General features: G+C 37.3%; 1 protein-coding gene across 1 annotated transcript in view; it reads left to right on the top strand.

Annotated features, from left to right (window-relative positions):
- nxn (nucleoredoxin) overlaps nt 1-16,867 on the top strand; it is an 81,482-nt gene that overhangs the window by 1,414 nt on the left and 63,201 nt on the right. The window lies entirely within an intron of this gene.

Here is a 16,867-nt window from a genome sequence, read left to right as displayed (position 1 = left end):
CTAGATGATTGATTTATGTCCGTCTTCATATTATCCCTTTCAAATGAAGGGCGTAGATTGTAAATCAATAAATAACCTGTTGTTAAAGTGAAAGCACGTTTGCTGTTCAGCTTTTTACCAGGCCTTATTTATGTCATTTAAAACAAATCTGGAAATTATTACTGCGTCTCAGAACACATTTAATTGAGTTATTCTCTTGCTTCTATAAACGTGATCTTGCGGTTGTAAATATTTCAGGTTGGCAGCTCTGGTGTACCAGTGATGAGAAATAACCTTTATTAAATCTGGATTACCATCAGAAACATGAATTCATTTATCATGCTTACCATTCTAAACACAGACTCGGCTTTGCATAAATTGCATTGTAAATTCTGTTGTGTGTAATTGTGTTGCTTCCCCCCACACACACCCCATGATATGTTTACCACCAAATCATTTGGTTGATATTTTAGCGCTGTATGTCTCTCGGGTTTGAGTGGTGTTTTTATGGATAATGCCATTTGGATCATGCTCAGATTTGTCCCTGTGTGCTGGTATCCATTTTGGTCCACTGCACCAGCTCCACCTCCTGCTGCATGCCTTGGCACGTCTCACCGACGAGCAAATGATGTACCTTTAATAGCTCACAGCGGTTTACAGTGGCAGACATACAAATATTTAAGATAAAATCTGCCACCATGCAAAATGCTGATTGTATCGCATGCAGTGTTTTGATAATGCAGACTGACAAATGATGTGTACATGTGTGGTGTAAAGAGAATATTGAAGTTGTGCAGTTTTTTTTTAAAGGAGTATAAGGTTTATTTCAGCTTTGATTTGTTTTGATTTGGTATGTTGTGTTATGCAAGATTTTTTTAATGCTAAAACTAAATCTGGATTCCAAAATGCATGTAGTAGTATAGCCTACTATTTACTACTATTTAGACACCATTATTTGTTATAGGCCAAGGTTACTTTTGAATTTTTACTTTTATAATTATTATTATTTTTTTTACATGCTGACATGGTTTTGTGCACCCTATCATGCATCAAGAGGTCGAGGGATTTTCATAGGGTTTGGATGTTGTCTTTTTTGCTTGTTTGGTGTTTAATTGAACGTTTTCCCATGTATTTTAAGATTAAAAATAACCTATGCCTTAATGTTTACATCCAAATATTTACAAATTTCGACATCTCCACTTTAACAAACTTTTGATTTCATGCCAGAGTTGTTTTATATGACACCGTGAAAGTATTGTTTTATTTTTTTTAATTTACCTAATGCATTAGCTCCTCTGTGTGAAAATGTGTAATATTCTGCTCTAAAATGTCAGTGCAGAACAACTATAAATTGTATAGCTTGTTTTTCCACATTTGTAAGTCTATAGTCTGTCTGTCTGTCTGTCTGTCTGTCTGTCTGTCTGTCTGTCTGTCTATCTATCTATCTAATCGCTGTAAAAAGGTTGCTGCCTTAAATTAAGTGCAATCAACTTCGATGTTTAAGTAATTTCAACTTAACATTAAGCTGAGGAGTTGAATCTTGTATAACTTATAAAAAATATAAAATTACTTGACTTATTTTGGTGAGTTAAAGCAATGTAAAAACATGTTGTCATAACTTATTATTTAAGAAAATTGTGTGTGTGTGTGTGTGTGTATATATATATATATATATATATATATATATATATATATATATATATATATATATATATATATATATATATATATATAATTACACACACACATATGCATACATATACATTAAGAAAAGTATATGTATATGTATTATTTGTATGTGTGTATAATATATGTGTGTGTAAAAAAAGTTAACTGTTTGTGTGTGAGCATATCACAATTTTGTCCCTCGTGGCTTAAATATTGCAGCTTATTCTTCATCTTATTTTTACTTATTAGCTACACTTTTACGTTGCATGCCAAAATGCTTTTGCCGTTAGCAAGGCAGGCTAAGCCGCAACATAATATGAAGCCATAAATAATCCTAAACCATTGTAGCTTGCTGTTACGTGGATCACACATCTTAGATTTTCCTTGAGGCTTATTTAGTTTGCTCTTAATGGGAGATGTAAATGGCCCGGGCTGGTTCAGATAAAGACTAAGGTTTGTTTTGAAGTAATAACAGTTTGCATCCTGCAGAGAGTCTGAGCTGTAAAGACTTTGACCGACCAATGTCACGTTCCTATGTGCAGCCTCAGCATGAGGATGAATCGTCTTTCCTCTCTTCATGGGAGAGTGAATATAGTGGGTCTTTTGTGTTTGTGTTCTTTGAAGGCTTTAATTGCTGTATGATGTTGGCCTGCTGCAAAGCAGAGTTGAGGTTGTGGTAGTGCGGGGTATTAAGTGGCTCATTTCCCCCTCTCTCCTGGGGCAGAAAAAAGGCAGCTCTATGTATCGCTGCAGGAATTTTTTTTTTTAGTAGTAATTGAAAAAATGGACATTACTCCAGGATACATTTTTCAGTAGCATGCACCTTTATCATATGACCTCATTATGATTGTCAAGACCTTATCACATTACTTGTTTATTTCAAAAATGAAAAGTTAATTAGAGAGCTTTGCATTGTGGGACACAGCACTTGTATTCTGCTCGTTGTTGTCATCCAGGTGTTTTATGTAAAGTAATGCACTGTATACATGCTATATTATACTGCAGAAATAGTTATGCTATTCAAAACATCCTTGTTCTATTCAGTTGGCCTTTTCAATCTGTCCCATCACCTGGTCCGTCTCCTCCTCTTTCGCTTCACTCTGTCTGTCCTGTTTCCCATCAGCTAGAGATTTGCAAAGATAAGCCCCCCCAGCACAAAAACAAAGTCCCTAACCATGTTACGACTCTCTTTTAATATGCTGTGGATTCAGAACCGGCTCAATAACATCTGCAGCATTGTGGCAGGTTAGATAGACTAGTAGTTCATAGATGAAATCAAAATGTTTTTTAATAAACAAGTCATTTTAAAGTAGACATGCTGAAAATGGGATTTTCTGTGAATACTGAACTTGCCTCTGACCTGCATGGGCTGCGTCCGAAATGACATACTCTCTTCATCTGAATAAAGTGCTTTAAATAGGCTAGTGTGAAAAATAATGTTGGTGTACTAAATTTGTAAAGTGATAACCCATCAGCTTCAGTTGTGTTGCGTACGCAGTCATACACAACTCATCTTCTGTGGCTTAATGGGATAGAAAAGTGTCCGTCAGATGTGCACTTCAGAATCTCACCAGAAGTAGCAGGTCATCTAGGTACTTTAGGCCGACTGATTTATGAATATGCGAATTTGGACATATCACACTTTTTACATAACTTATTGTTGAGAAGTATAGATTGAGCCATTTATATTTGTTTGCTCAAAGTTGACATTTTAACTCTTTAAAATGCAAACTCTAGTGTGTAGGTGTCCCGTTTTGTCAGTGCATGTTATATTTAAACTTTTTTGTTGTAAAAACATTTCTATTTTTTATTTTTTTATTGAAATGTTATGTAACACGTCTCCTATGAAACAATAATTTGCTGTAAGCACGGATGGAGGAAAATATTAATATGCCAATAATATCATGGAACGCTGTTTTACAATCCAATCAAATTTTAGTGGCACACACACACACACACACACACACACACACACACACACACACACACACATCTTGCATAACGTGTTTTGAGCTGTGAAGAAGTCTTCTTTTTGTGTGTGTGTGTGTGTGTGTGTGTGTGTGTGTGTGTGTGTGTGTGTGTTTATTTCAATTCTGTTCTGATTTTCATATCTATTGAATGCTGCAAAAGATTTTAGTATAGTGCACAAGCCAACAGTTTTTTGTATGCTTCTATGACCTTTTTGTGTCATATGTAAAGAGTAGCTTGGACATTCTTCTGAACATCTCTTTTTGTTTCTGTGGAAGAAAGAAAAGTAACATCAAGGAATGATATGAATGTGAATGAATTTCAATTGTGAATTTATGGGTACAGTAAATGGCTTTGGTTTTCACCTCTGACTGGACCCAGTGTTATCACCCATCATCGGTCCACTTACTTTTGAGTCATATCATTTTAATTCAGTGTTTTTCCAGTCATGCTTGGAGAAGAAGTTGTGTTTGGTGGAGGCCGTCTGCAGGGTATCAAGGGGAAGTCTGTGTTGGCACTGCCTTACAAGGACACTAGCGTCAGGCGGAGTGGAGAAAGCTGCTCGTAAATCAATTACAGGTTTGGCCCAGTTACTGCCAAAGCCTAGATCTGCCAGCGTTGTGAAGTAACCGGCGAGCCGGCGGTCCCGCACCCGAGAGAAAGAGGAGGAGGCCTTCTGGATCTCGGCTGTGCCACCGTCTCTGCAGATTCAGAGACAGCTGCTCGGAGCTTTTGACATTGCTAAGGGCTGCTGTCATCAGGGTGTCAGTGATCTGATGAAAACCCACGCTCCCCGTTCATCACATATCCTAGAGCCGTGCCCCTCCGCGCGGCTTTGATTTCAGGGCTGGCGGATAGAAAAAGACGGCCTTATCTGCAGGTGATAATGCCGGCTTCGCTATCGGTGAACGGTACATTTGGCTCAGTGTGACGAACACGGATTTTCTTTCTGCTGAGTGACTCTGTGTGCTGATAATGCTGAGCTCGGGTAAACTGAGATGGACCTGTGAATGACACACAATTCATTTCAGATTAGAAAGATAATGCATGCATGGTTTCTAGAATTTTTTTTCTTTATGGTCAACATTTTTTGCAAAATTTTCATTATACTTGACAATTTTAAGCCCTGGCATTAACATTATGGCCAATATTATAAATTCTTTAATATTTTTTTTTCTAAAATAAATATTAATTTTAAATGCTTAAAGTGTTAGTTTTTTTTTTTTTTTTTTTATCATCCAGGAATGGCATGATGTTAATTAAAGTATTTGTGTGTGTGTGTGTGTGTGTGTGAAATGTCCCTTTATTTGATATGTAAATGTCTGTTACACTATTAAAAATAAAGGTTCCAACGTGTGTTTTTCCGCCAGTGATGCCGTAGAAGAACAATTTTTAGTTTCCCAAAGAACTTCAATGAACAGTTCTTAATCGTAAAAGAATTGTTTTTTTCATCTTAAGCCCTATTAAATATTGAAATGATTTGGCGCCCTCTTATCTGTCGGATTTACTTAATTTATATTCACCAAATAGAAGCCTTAGATCTGAAAAAAAAAAACCCTCTCAGTCTCCTTCAGATACACGGTTAAAATCAAGGGGCAACCGAGCTTTTAAAGTGGCCTCACACTGTGGAACAGGCTTCCACTGTATATCAGATCAATTTCTTCTCTGTCTGAGTTTATCATGTCTTAAAACATATTTATGTTCTGTTGCTTTTAGCTCAAAAGAAGTATTCTGTCTTGGTTTGTTTGTTGTTGTAATTTTATCTGTGTTTCTAGTTACTATTTGCTATGTTTTATGTGTACAGCACTTTGGTCGGCCATTGGCCATTTTTAAATGTGCACTAGAAATAAACTGACCTTGACCTATTCGGACGGTAATTGTTTCTCATGTGGATGAATGGCAAATTATTTACGGTGGAGGAGCGAGTTTCGTGATCCTACGAACCCAGGAGGGAAAGCGCTGCTCACGTGGTCAGTCGCATGATTGCCAGATGTAAATAAAATGTCATATGCTTGGAATAATAAGAATACATTTATATTTAATTTTATAATGGGAAAATACTATTCTGATTATCATTTAAATATTTTTTTTATTTTAAATATGAAGATATAAACGCATTACAGTCTTGTTTTATCTCAAAATGATGTGTCATTTAAAAAATGTGGAAATGAGTTAATATAGCCTCTTATTTACATCAGGATGAGGTTATTTTAAAGTTTTGCTACTGTAATAATGGCCCATTTCAAATGTGTACGTACTTTTCTTCCTTCCCTTTTAAGCGGTAATAAAAGATTCTTTCCAGCATTTCAGTAGATCTTTAAAATGCATCTAAATTACAGCGAAGTGCAACGATACGGCGCTCCGGAGTGGTCAAAAAGGATGAATTTTGAAGAGGTCTCTTTTTGAAAGCGAGATGTGGATTCAGCCGGCAATTAAATTACCACACGTCCATGCTTGTCAAAAAACAGGTCATTCTGGGTGGTGGGAGAAAAACACGGACATTCTGGATTCAGATGGCAATAAAATCACAAACTAGCCCCTGTAAATTATGAAAATAGCTTACGACCCAATGAGAAACAATTACCGTCTGAGTAGGGCTTTAGAGTGAAGAACATTTAAAAAAAAAACGTGTATGGGTTGGTCAACAACATCTTTGAATTCAAAGTTTACATTCATTAAGACAAGTCAAGTTGCTGAATGCTGATCAAGTGTTGATGCATACATGTGAGCGGTCTTATGTAGAGGGTAGATGTCATAATCATGATTTAATGTTTTTGCAGTTTATTGTTTTTTCTAAAATGGACTGTGAAGGAAGCTCTCCACGTTCAGTGTTTTGTCAACATTGTTTGATGAACTCTTGAATTGCAAAAGACGATGGAAAGTCCTGTTTTCCCTGATATATCCCCTCAGCTACAGTGTTATTATACACAGAGAAGTGTTATGTCTGTCTCTGAACCTACATTTTCTTGCGATTTGATTACAGTATATTAACAGATTATATAAGGCATGTGTGTGTGTGTAGCCAGCAAGATGCTCAGAACTCATAAATACAGCAGTCGCCAAATGTAGCTCCTTATTCAAGACTAGATTTACACCTCCTTTCTGTCCCCATTGTTTCTTTCTCACTGGAAGCACTGTAATGTTAAGACTGGTTACAATAGGAGTGTGGACATGGTGAATTCTTGTGGAGAACTGGTTTCCTAGGATTTTAGTTACCTATTTAGACTAGATGAAAACAGACAGGGAAAGGGCTTAATCTCAGGCAATGTGAGACCGTCCTGTTCCCAGCAGTCTGTACAGGGAAAATAAGTTTGGCTGTGACCCTGGACAAGTTTGTTGTCCATGTTCCAGATTATAGTCTACCTTGACTGAAAGGGGATGTTCTGTCCATTTATCACCTAGTGGCAGGGTTACAAATTTTGGAAATGGAGACGAACCTCACAGAAGTGTGCAGGTGGGCAGAGATTCCATCTTCAAATCGACATCAGATTAAAGTCTGTAATGATTCAATGCAGCACATTTATTACCAAATTATGTCCACCATTACTGAACAAGGTCTGGAAAATTTCTGAAAAAAAGTTGTCACATACTGGATTTTATATATTGTATATTTATGTTTATTTATTTATTTATTTATTTTATTTTATTATTATTTTTTTTTGGGGGGGGGGGGTAGTTAACCCAAAATCAAGTTAAAGCCATGGCAGTGGTTGATCTTAAAGGGTTAGTTCACCCAAAAATTAAAATTCTTGAAATCGGCCCATCACTATACAAGTCATTATTTAGTTGTTGTTTTTTGCGCACAAAAACTATTCTCGTAGCTTTATAAAATGATTGTAGAGCCGCTGTAGTGAGATGGGTTTTGTTACGATGTCTTTAGTGCCTTTGAGGGAAAACACACTGGTGTCAATGAATGCCTTTCTGAGCCATCGGATTTCAACAAAAATCTCTTTGTGTTCTTACGGGTGTTGAGGGTGAGTAATTAATGACAGAATTTTCATTTTTGGGTGAACTAACCCTTTAAAGAGAAATCGATGATAAGGGGCTTTTGTGAAAGTGACCGCTTTTTGGCTTGTTCACGCCGCAGGAAATGGGAACAATTTTAGTCATAGGAATGCCTTTTGGGGGCACTAATGCCACATTCCAGGCAACCCGTAACCTGTGTTTTTCAGAACTTCTACCTGTGATGGTGCACTGGAACAGCAGTCAAACCCGTGACTTCCCACCTGTGAACTCGTACTAGATCGATGTACTCCCAGTTACGCGCTCTGACGTCACATAGCCCACGAAACAACAATGGCTTATTTGATTAAAATAAGGTATTGCTCTAACGTTATTTATCCACAAATGTTATGCATTATCAGCAGCTTTTCTAGCTTTAGCTAGTTGCCAGTCCATTGAGTGCATGAATTAATTAATACTAAATACAATTCCAAATATACCAAAAAATGTAAATAAAAGGTATAACAGCTTCTCTTGCTCTCTTGTCTTTACCGCAAACACAAAGTCAACTCCTGCCACTGTGTTGCTATGGTTTCCGTCTCAACTTGTTGCTAATATTCACTAAATTGACTTTCTCCTTGTTTCATTTAATGTCATATTTCTTCCGTGAAACATAGAATACATTTTTCAAAATGTTGAATCTTATTTTTTCCACATCAAATGTTATTTTGCAAAAGTATTTTGTACAAATTTTGAAAATAGTAAAGCCCCCTAAAAATCAGTTCATGCCATGGATTTTCAAACTTTTTGGACTCCAAAATATGCAGTTCCCAACATAAATATGAAGTATAAAGATAGCTAAATATTTTTTTGATCAGACTTATTTATTCTGTTAATTTGTATTATTATTGTTTACCTATTTGTTAGTTTATTTATTTATGTATTTATTTATTTATTAATTTATTTATCTGTTTCAGTTTATTTACCTATTTATTGGTTTATTTTTATATTCATTAGTTTGCTTATTTATTTATCTTAATTAGTTTATCTATGTTTTATTTATATATCTATTTATTATTTTGTTTATTTATTAGTATATATATATATATATATATATATATATATATATATATATATATATATATATATATATATATATAAATATTAATAAAAACTGATACATAGATAAATAAACTAAGATGGTTATTTATATGAATAAACTAAAACAAATTATTAGTTTATCTGTTTTAGTTTATTTATATGTCTATATATTAGTTGATTTTTTTTATATATTTATTTGTTTGTTTGTTTATTGATCTATGTATTAGTTTACATTATATTTGATATCAACATATTAAAATTTTAGATTAACTTTAAGTTAAACTTTAATGTTAACTTTAAATGTTTAATGTAAAAATATATTTAATATTAAGTTTTTTATTTGTCGTTAAATGTATTTAAGTTAACATTAACTAAATCACAAATTAAAATTACATTATGCAAAAAAGCTTTCTTTTCTTTCAAGTTTTCCACAGACCATCTAGCTCTTTGAACTTTGCAGCTCAACCAATTTCAATATGTGTAGATCTTTTTTATATTGTTTTTATTTACAAAAAAGTAAATTTTTCACTTAGAATTTTCTCAGCCTGTTCCCATCCATCGCTCTGATGGAGGAAATGGAAGTTGACGCAAAAGAGGGTGAATATCTTAGAAATCCCAAACCCACTGACGTCTTAATTGAGGGTCTTGACGCCTTGGATGAGAATCATCACTTTTTGGCCTTGAGATCAAAAGACTCCGCAGTGGAAATATGTAATTAATGGTTTTATTATAGTTTATCCTCTGCTAAATTCCCTCAAAGTATTAATCCAGTTGGCCTTTTTCTTGTCACAATTGCTTAAAGCCATAAAAAGTGGAGTTCATTTATGATTAACAAGAGCCAAAATGAATGAGTCATCGGAGTTGATGAAACGTTATATAACACTATGCATGAACTCTGCCACATAGCCTGGGGAATGAACCGGGAGCACGTAACTCCTGCGGTAAGTAGCAGGATTTAGCGAGGCCCCAGATCTTCCGAATTGCTTCATCTCAAATGGATTATATCCCATTAGCGCCTCTGAAGTCATCACAGCGACCCCTTGCTCCGGATGCTTCTGCTTGTTCCTTCACCTCTGAGGGACATGACCTGCTCTGACTCCTCTGTGTCTGTCGGTCTCCACCAGCTTTGCTTTTGGTGACTTAGAAGGCAGATGTTAGATTTGGAGAGAAGCTGCTAAGCTCCAGTCGTGTTCAGGGTGGGAAGTTAACACCAGCTAAATGCAGTTTTGTTTTATTTCACTGTGGTGGGTAATTTTGTGGGCGACAGAATAGCTGTTGTTCGAAAATAACGCCATACTCTTGTTGAAGTAAGATTATTATATTTAGAAGCTTGTTTGACTGTTAGTCCAAGTCTTCCATGTCAGCGTTGTTCTCAGAGCTGAAGTTTGTTTACAGTGTCCGGAATGAACTCCATGCTGTGTGTGTGGTTCACAATAATGACAGCATTCCTGGTTCACTTCATTCTGACTTTTGTGCTATTATACATTAAAACAATTACACTACCATTTAAAAGTTTGGGGTTGGTAAGGCTCACCAAGGCTGTGTTTATTTGATCAAAAATACAGTAAAACGGTAATATTGTGAAATAGTATTACAATTTCAAAATGCTGTTTTCTATTACTTTAAGAGGCCGTGTGACTGCAGTGAAGATGCATGTATCAAACAGGATTAGGATTGTTCACAATGGATGATTTATTGACTAGTCGACCAACGAGTCAATTACTGAGAGTAGTTTATCTGCACACGTATGTGTTTTTGGGAAACTGCATTTAAGTTTCACATATGGCCTATATGGCTTGTTCCAAATGTCACACTTCATATGCACTTTCGGTCTTGTGGACTTACAGTGGCTGCTGCGTGCACATGTCCGTTAAGTCTATTAGACCGTATGGGGGTCCCATTTGTCATTTTGGGTTTCAGAAGCCCTCTGTGCATATTTTTTCTGGGTTTGCACTGGTGCGAGATCCACAGCAGACTTCCCGACAGTCAAAGCGGCGCTACGTAATGAAAGTATGGACTTAAAAGACCACAAGTGTGCCATTTGGGACAACGCCCATGATGTGTTTATGATAGACATTATGTGTCTATGACAGTGCCCACATCTGTTTAGCTATGCATTTACTGAATGAGCACTGTGTCACTGTACGTCATCATTTTATTCTTTTATAACTGTTTTAGTTTCCCTTTGTTCTTATCTTTGGTTATTGTTATTTTATCTATATATCATATTATTTTTTTATTCTCTGCAACTGTATATTTCTATTTTTTATGCATCTGTTGATTATTGTTTTTGGTAAGGGCTGTCTGACTGGAGGAGATTGGAAAAGGGGAGCAGTGTGTTTCGCTTCATTCTGCTTGTGCAGGAGACCGTGTAAAGAAGCGGACTCTAGAAAGGGGAGGCCCTGCGGGGCAAAGGTAACGTCCCCTACAGGAGCCGTCTTGGACTGACTTGTAAGGTCCAGGAGACATTGCGAACCTGCTCCATCTCTTCCTGATTTAGAATCAGGCAGATGGGGATCTGTTTTCTCTTTACAACTATTTTAATTGTCCTTGTTTTTATTTTGATTCTTACACGTGGTATTCTTATTTCTTATGAATGTTATCACTATTTTAATTCATTTCTATGTAAAGCACTTTGAATTGGCATTGTGTATGAAATGTGCTATACAAATAGAACTGCCTTGCCTTGCTTTTGATCAGTTGAAAGGGCCCATTTGAGTACAGTAGCCTACTCATTGCTAAGGATTTTTTTCTACTGGTCGGGTCAGTGGTTCATTTTTACCTGCCCTGTCATGTCTACCGTGTGTTGTGGGTTTTCGTGTGTGTTTTCTCTTTCAGTAACTTAAAGCGATGAGATATGAGCTGTTCAGAGCTGCTCCTGTCAGTTTTGTGTTGCACGTGCGACTTAAATGCTCCACTCTCTCTTTTATTGTCCTGATCGGACAAGTGACAATTCTGTCAACTGTCCCGAGTGTCTTTCCTGGGCCATCGGGCAGCCCTTATTGTCGATACCTAGAGTTGAAAAAATAAAAATGTGCTTTGTACACAATTTGTACACTATTTATTTTGTGAGGCTAATGGGCTCAGTTAACGGGATAGTTCACTTTGAAATTAAATTTTGATATGTTTTAGCTTACCTCATGGGCATCCGAGATGTAGGAGTATTTGTTTCCCCAGTAGTTTCAATTTTGATCATTTTAGGTCAAACCGTTCTTGTCTGTGCCTCACATAATGCAGGTCTATGGTCACCACCTCAAAGAGCATACACAGAGAAGTCCAAATTAAACAATCCCCCATCGTAAGTACACACTGATGGCCTAAGACACGAAACGAGCGGTTTGTGTGAGAAAACGAACAGTATTTATATCGTTTTTACCTCTTGTACACCACAGGAAACACACACGCGCGCCCTCGGATCAGTCGGACGTAGTGGTGGGAACTATCCCTTTAATTTCCCAGCCTGGTCGTTTAATGGTGACTGTATCTAAAGCAACCAGACTAAGTTGTCTGTCATGCCATTTTAACACAATATCCAAATGTTCCTTGCAAGCATGTGCTGTTGAACCTCGGCCAATAAATTGAAGATATTGAGTGCTAGCTCCTGGAGGCTATACTTCTGTTTCTGTGGTTTTCATTTGCCAAGGATTATTGATAGTCCTGCACGCTTCTCCTGTTTCAGATTTAACGGTTGAAGGGGCTTTATGTGCGAACCAAAAGCTGTTGATTGACTAAAGCTGCAGGTGTGGTTAATAACAAGAGAGGGGTGCTGCCATATAGCATGTACATTAGCATTAACAGATGTGAAGCGAGGAGGAAACAGGACATCGGGCCACTGACCCTGAAGTCAGCTCTTTATTTTTATAACGTCTCAAAGTGTCCAAGTAAAAACTTTCCAATTATTAAAAAACATTAAAGGATGTTTTCACCGTCTGTCATTGCTTTTCATTTCTTTTTATTGGTATTTCAGATGCGAATGTGTTTTTAACATTTGTGCAGAAAGTGCTTGTGGCCGCTGGAACCTGGAAGTATTTCCCACTGGCAGCGTTGGTTGTATAGTGTCAAATAAAATTGCATCTGCTTTTTATTGACCTTGTTAAATGTCTGGTGTTTCGTCAAAGGATAGAATCCTTGCGGCTAGTGCGCCCTGGACGCACTCAACAATCCACTGTCCGGAGCGTTCTCTGGGAAAATCCTCTTTATTTCTAAAGTGAACCAAAACAATCCAAATCCTCTTGTTTAATGCATCTCTTTTCTTTGGGGGTTGATGTTATCATATTCCACGTAAACGCAGAGCTGTCGTTAGTGGGTATTGGCACAGCAGAGCAAGTAGGACAATTCTCATAATCAACTTTTCTTCCAGTGTGGTTTGGACTCAGAGTAGACTGAAAGGGTCCAGCTCCTCTGCTCCGACAACTGTGAGCTTTCAGTGTTTTACAATTGGTGTCTTGTGATTGAATTGTGGCAAACGATGGAGAATTTCCAGAATGCAGGGCCGTAATTGTGTGCTGAAATGAAAAGTTAAGAACAGAGAGAGTTTTAGTTGAAGGTTATTCAGGGGTATTCCGAGTAGGCCGAAGGGGCATTCACAGGGAATGACAGGAAGTCATTCAATTTCAATGACAGTGGCAAAATGTTGGCCTTTCCCATGCCTCCAAAAAGTTGAGAGAACTTTTGTTTTGGTTTATTGGAATGATCATCACCGATTAAATGGGATTGAAACACTTTTTCATGATGCAGTTTATATTTGAACTTTCTTGTAGAGTGCAGGCAGGGTAAGGTAGGCAGTTTCAGAGAGGCTAGCAATCGTGTGCTAGCTTTGAACGCATAAGATCCCAACCTCCCTTCAGAGCCTCTCCAAAGCCTCACCTCCTTCAAATTAACGAGCACAGCCAGAGCAGAGTCTGCAAAGCTTCTCAAGAGGTGCGTTAAATCTTTTTTTGTCAACAATATTGCGTGTTGATATGGTCACAGTTATCGTTTCAGGACATTTGTGTCATCTCATCTTTTGTCTCGTCTTAGTCATGGAAAAATGTAACAAAATGAACACTAAGCTTGTTGTTTTGCATCAGGAGGAACTGTAAAAGGTGGATGCTGTTTGTGTATGGTGCACGGTGACTGCATGCATAGCCATTCAGAACGCGCTGATGACGTGTGAAGTCTGAGCGAGTAGGGTGCACAGCGGTACAGAAAAACTTGTTCACGGGAAGGTAAGAAATTGTTTCGAAAAGGACCAGAAAATGTTTGTCCAATCATTGCGTTCAGAGACTTCCACAGAAGTGGAATATTTAGACCACTTCTATTATTTATTGCTATCAGTATGTGATTTAAAGCATGAAATGGAAATTTACGATAGTAACTAACTGCACAATTTTGAGCGTGTCATCATGACTTATCTCAGTTGATGTATTTCAGACTTTTCCAATAATTAAATCCTTATCAAATCTGCTTCTTCCTTACAACTGCAAGCTCACATTCAGATCTGCCTCCATCCAATCAACCGATGGCTTGAACCACACTGTAAAAATTTTTTTGTTTTAACTTAAAAAAAAGTGTTTGTGGTGCCTTCATTTTAAGTTTAGTTAACTTAAAATGTGAAGTTGTACTAAGCGTCAACTTGGATATTTGAGTTGACTAAACTTAAAAATGTTAAGGCAGCATGAACAATTTAAGTTGAAACAACTTTTTTTTCTCTCTGATAATCTCTTTAATTTGATTGTATCACATAACTTTCGTAATAAATGATAATCTGTTATTTTTGTTGTTGTTCTATTACTGTAATTTTTAATTGTTAGAACTAACAAAGTGGTTTTCTTATCAAAATGGAATCATATTATATTTTTAGAGCTTTACTCATTTGTCATTTGAATTTTCAAAAAACTACATATATATTATATACAAACTTAAATAAGGCTTGAGAATGTTCACTAGAAGAGGTGTTTTTCACAGGCTTGTTGCATTGAGACCTGAAATAATGGGCTGGAGGAGAAGAACTGTCTCCCTCCAGCTGTTGTTCTGTTCAGGAGTCGCTCGACTGAGGATCATGAAGTGACACTGAGAATGAATTGTTCATGAACACAGCTGTTATGAACATTAAAAACATATTTGAAATGTTTGTGTAAAAATACTCTACACAGTAAATAATTTCAGCAGTCTTCTGATAATTGTTTTTCCAAAAGCTGATTCTTAAAGGTGTCATGAACTAGCTTACTGTTGTCTGAGGTCAACTAATGACATTCGTGTGGTTTTTACATTCAAAAACATCATAACTAATAAGTAATAGGCTATTTTCTACACTGGTCTTGAGCCTCTCTCCTGAACGCTGGGTTTTGATGGGCGTGACGCACTGGAGACTTGGAAGTAAACGCCCACGGCTAGGATTGGATAAGATTTGCATATTTAATGAGCTTAAGCTCCTCTGTCTGTTCAGTGACATGAGGGAGAGATTGAGGGAGAAGGCAACCGGAATGATTTGCTCGATCACAGGGCTCGTAAACGTCTTTATCAAACAAACACAATTATTTATTTCTCATCCACCCACTATTGATTGGACTGTTATTTTATATTACACATAGCCTGCAAGATCGGTCGATATAAGCGCAAACCGCGCACACACACACACACACACACACACACACACACACACACATGCGTGTGCGTGCTCCGCCCTTCAAATGTCAAGTCGAGAGAGACAACAGCACAGATCAAAAACGGAATATTATGAGATTGATCGGCCTGCCGGGCTTTGCGAGCCCTGGCCCATACGTGTCTGAGTCCAGCGTGCTAAAGGTATGATCTGTTAGACACGTACACATAAGCAAAACGACCTATAAAAATGCAATACTATTACATATAAAAACACATTTTACTCACATTAGTGTGTTGCACCATTCCTGTCGGATCCAAATCCAGCATCGACCGGAGATTTGTTTACAAAACGATCCCGCAGTAAAATGAAGTAAACATGCCTTCCCCACGTGAGCTGGAACTTCATTAAAAATAAAGTTCAACCACACATTTCTAATATTAGGATCCAAAGGACGCTTATGCAGTGACTGTGTTCTTCCACAACCAGGAATATCGCAATATCTTGCTATCTTCCTCTGCATGTTTATTGTTTTTGACCAGCTAGCACGAGCCCTCCATGAGTCGGTGGGCGGGGCTACTGGATTACACGTTCTGTAGAGGCGGTGTTTCGTAGCGATACGTAAGTTCTGAGCCTGGTGTTTATAAAAGCTTTTCTTTGAATAACAAGGAAGTTTTCAGCTCTGAAACTTACAGGATATTCTTATATTACCATGACCGTTTAAATATCAACAGCTCAAGGGAAAGTTGATTTCTCAATTTATCACCCCTTTAATATGTTACACTGAATATGTTAAAATATGTGGTTTTGAATCATATAGGCCCATTTCCCATGTGGTCCAAACACAAAGTGGTCATGTGATGATTTAATGTTTATTTCCCCAAAAGTGGGGAGATCTTGCTTGTTTCTGAAATGAATTCTGAACCCATTGTAATACATTTTCTAGTATTATCATGAAATCACTTATCATTTTAGTTCTGGTTTGTGGTATATTGTGGAAAATGGATCCATCTGGTATTCCAACAGCAGCAATAATTTTGAATGAATTGTGTGTAATAGTTTTTGTTGTAAATGAAGCGAAAGAATCGCATGCATTTTCCATGAGCGCAGCGACAACGGTCGGCGGTCGCCTCCCGCTGAGAGGAAACAGTGGGGAGTCTGTGTGACTTTGCGGATGGCCGTAATCGCTGTTTTGATTAATCATTTTCTCTGCAGCTTTTGAAACTGAGGGGGAATTGATCTCGAGGCTGGATGAAATAAAAGGGTTTATCAGCTTAAGGTGCTTGTACGAGCATGAGAGCAAGAGGTCGCATCTTTTGACAGAGTTCTGGATAGAAGTGTCCAGGCAATTAGAGACGCTTCATACCGCCTGTGAGATTACTGTGGTGGAAAAGCGTAGCGTCTCGCGTGTCCCATTTCCCCATTTAGCATTGTTGGTGCAGGTTAAACATTAAGCTCGATGGCCATTCTCGTGCTCGCTGTGTGTAGTTCACAGGCAGATGAAAATAGAAGTTATCAAATTGATCATGGTTAAACTTTGTTGTGTTCTCCTATTGACTTTTTTAAGAAGACACCTCATTGTTGTATTATTTATTTGGCTAGTTTATTATTTACCTAGGGTGTATT

Source organism: Pseudorasbora parva, chromosome 8 (assembly GCF_024679245.1).
Source record: "Pseudorasbora parva isolate DD20220531a chromosome 8, ASM2467924v1, whole genome shotgun sequence".
NCBI lineage: Eukaryota > Metazoa > Chordata > Actinopteri > Cypriniformes > Gobionidae > Pseudorasbora > Pseudorasbora parva.
Note: the sequence above shows the minus strand (reverse complement) of the source record. Positions and strands in the feature narration are given on the sequence as shown.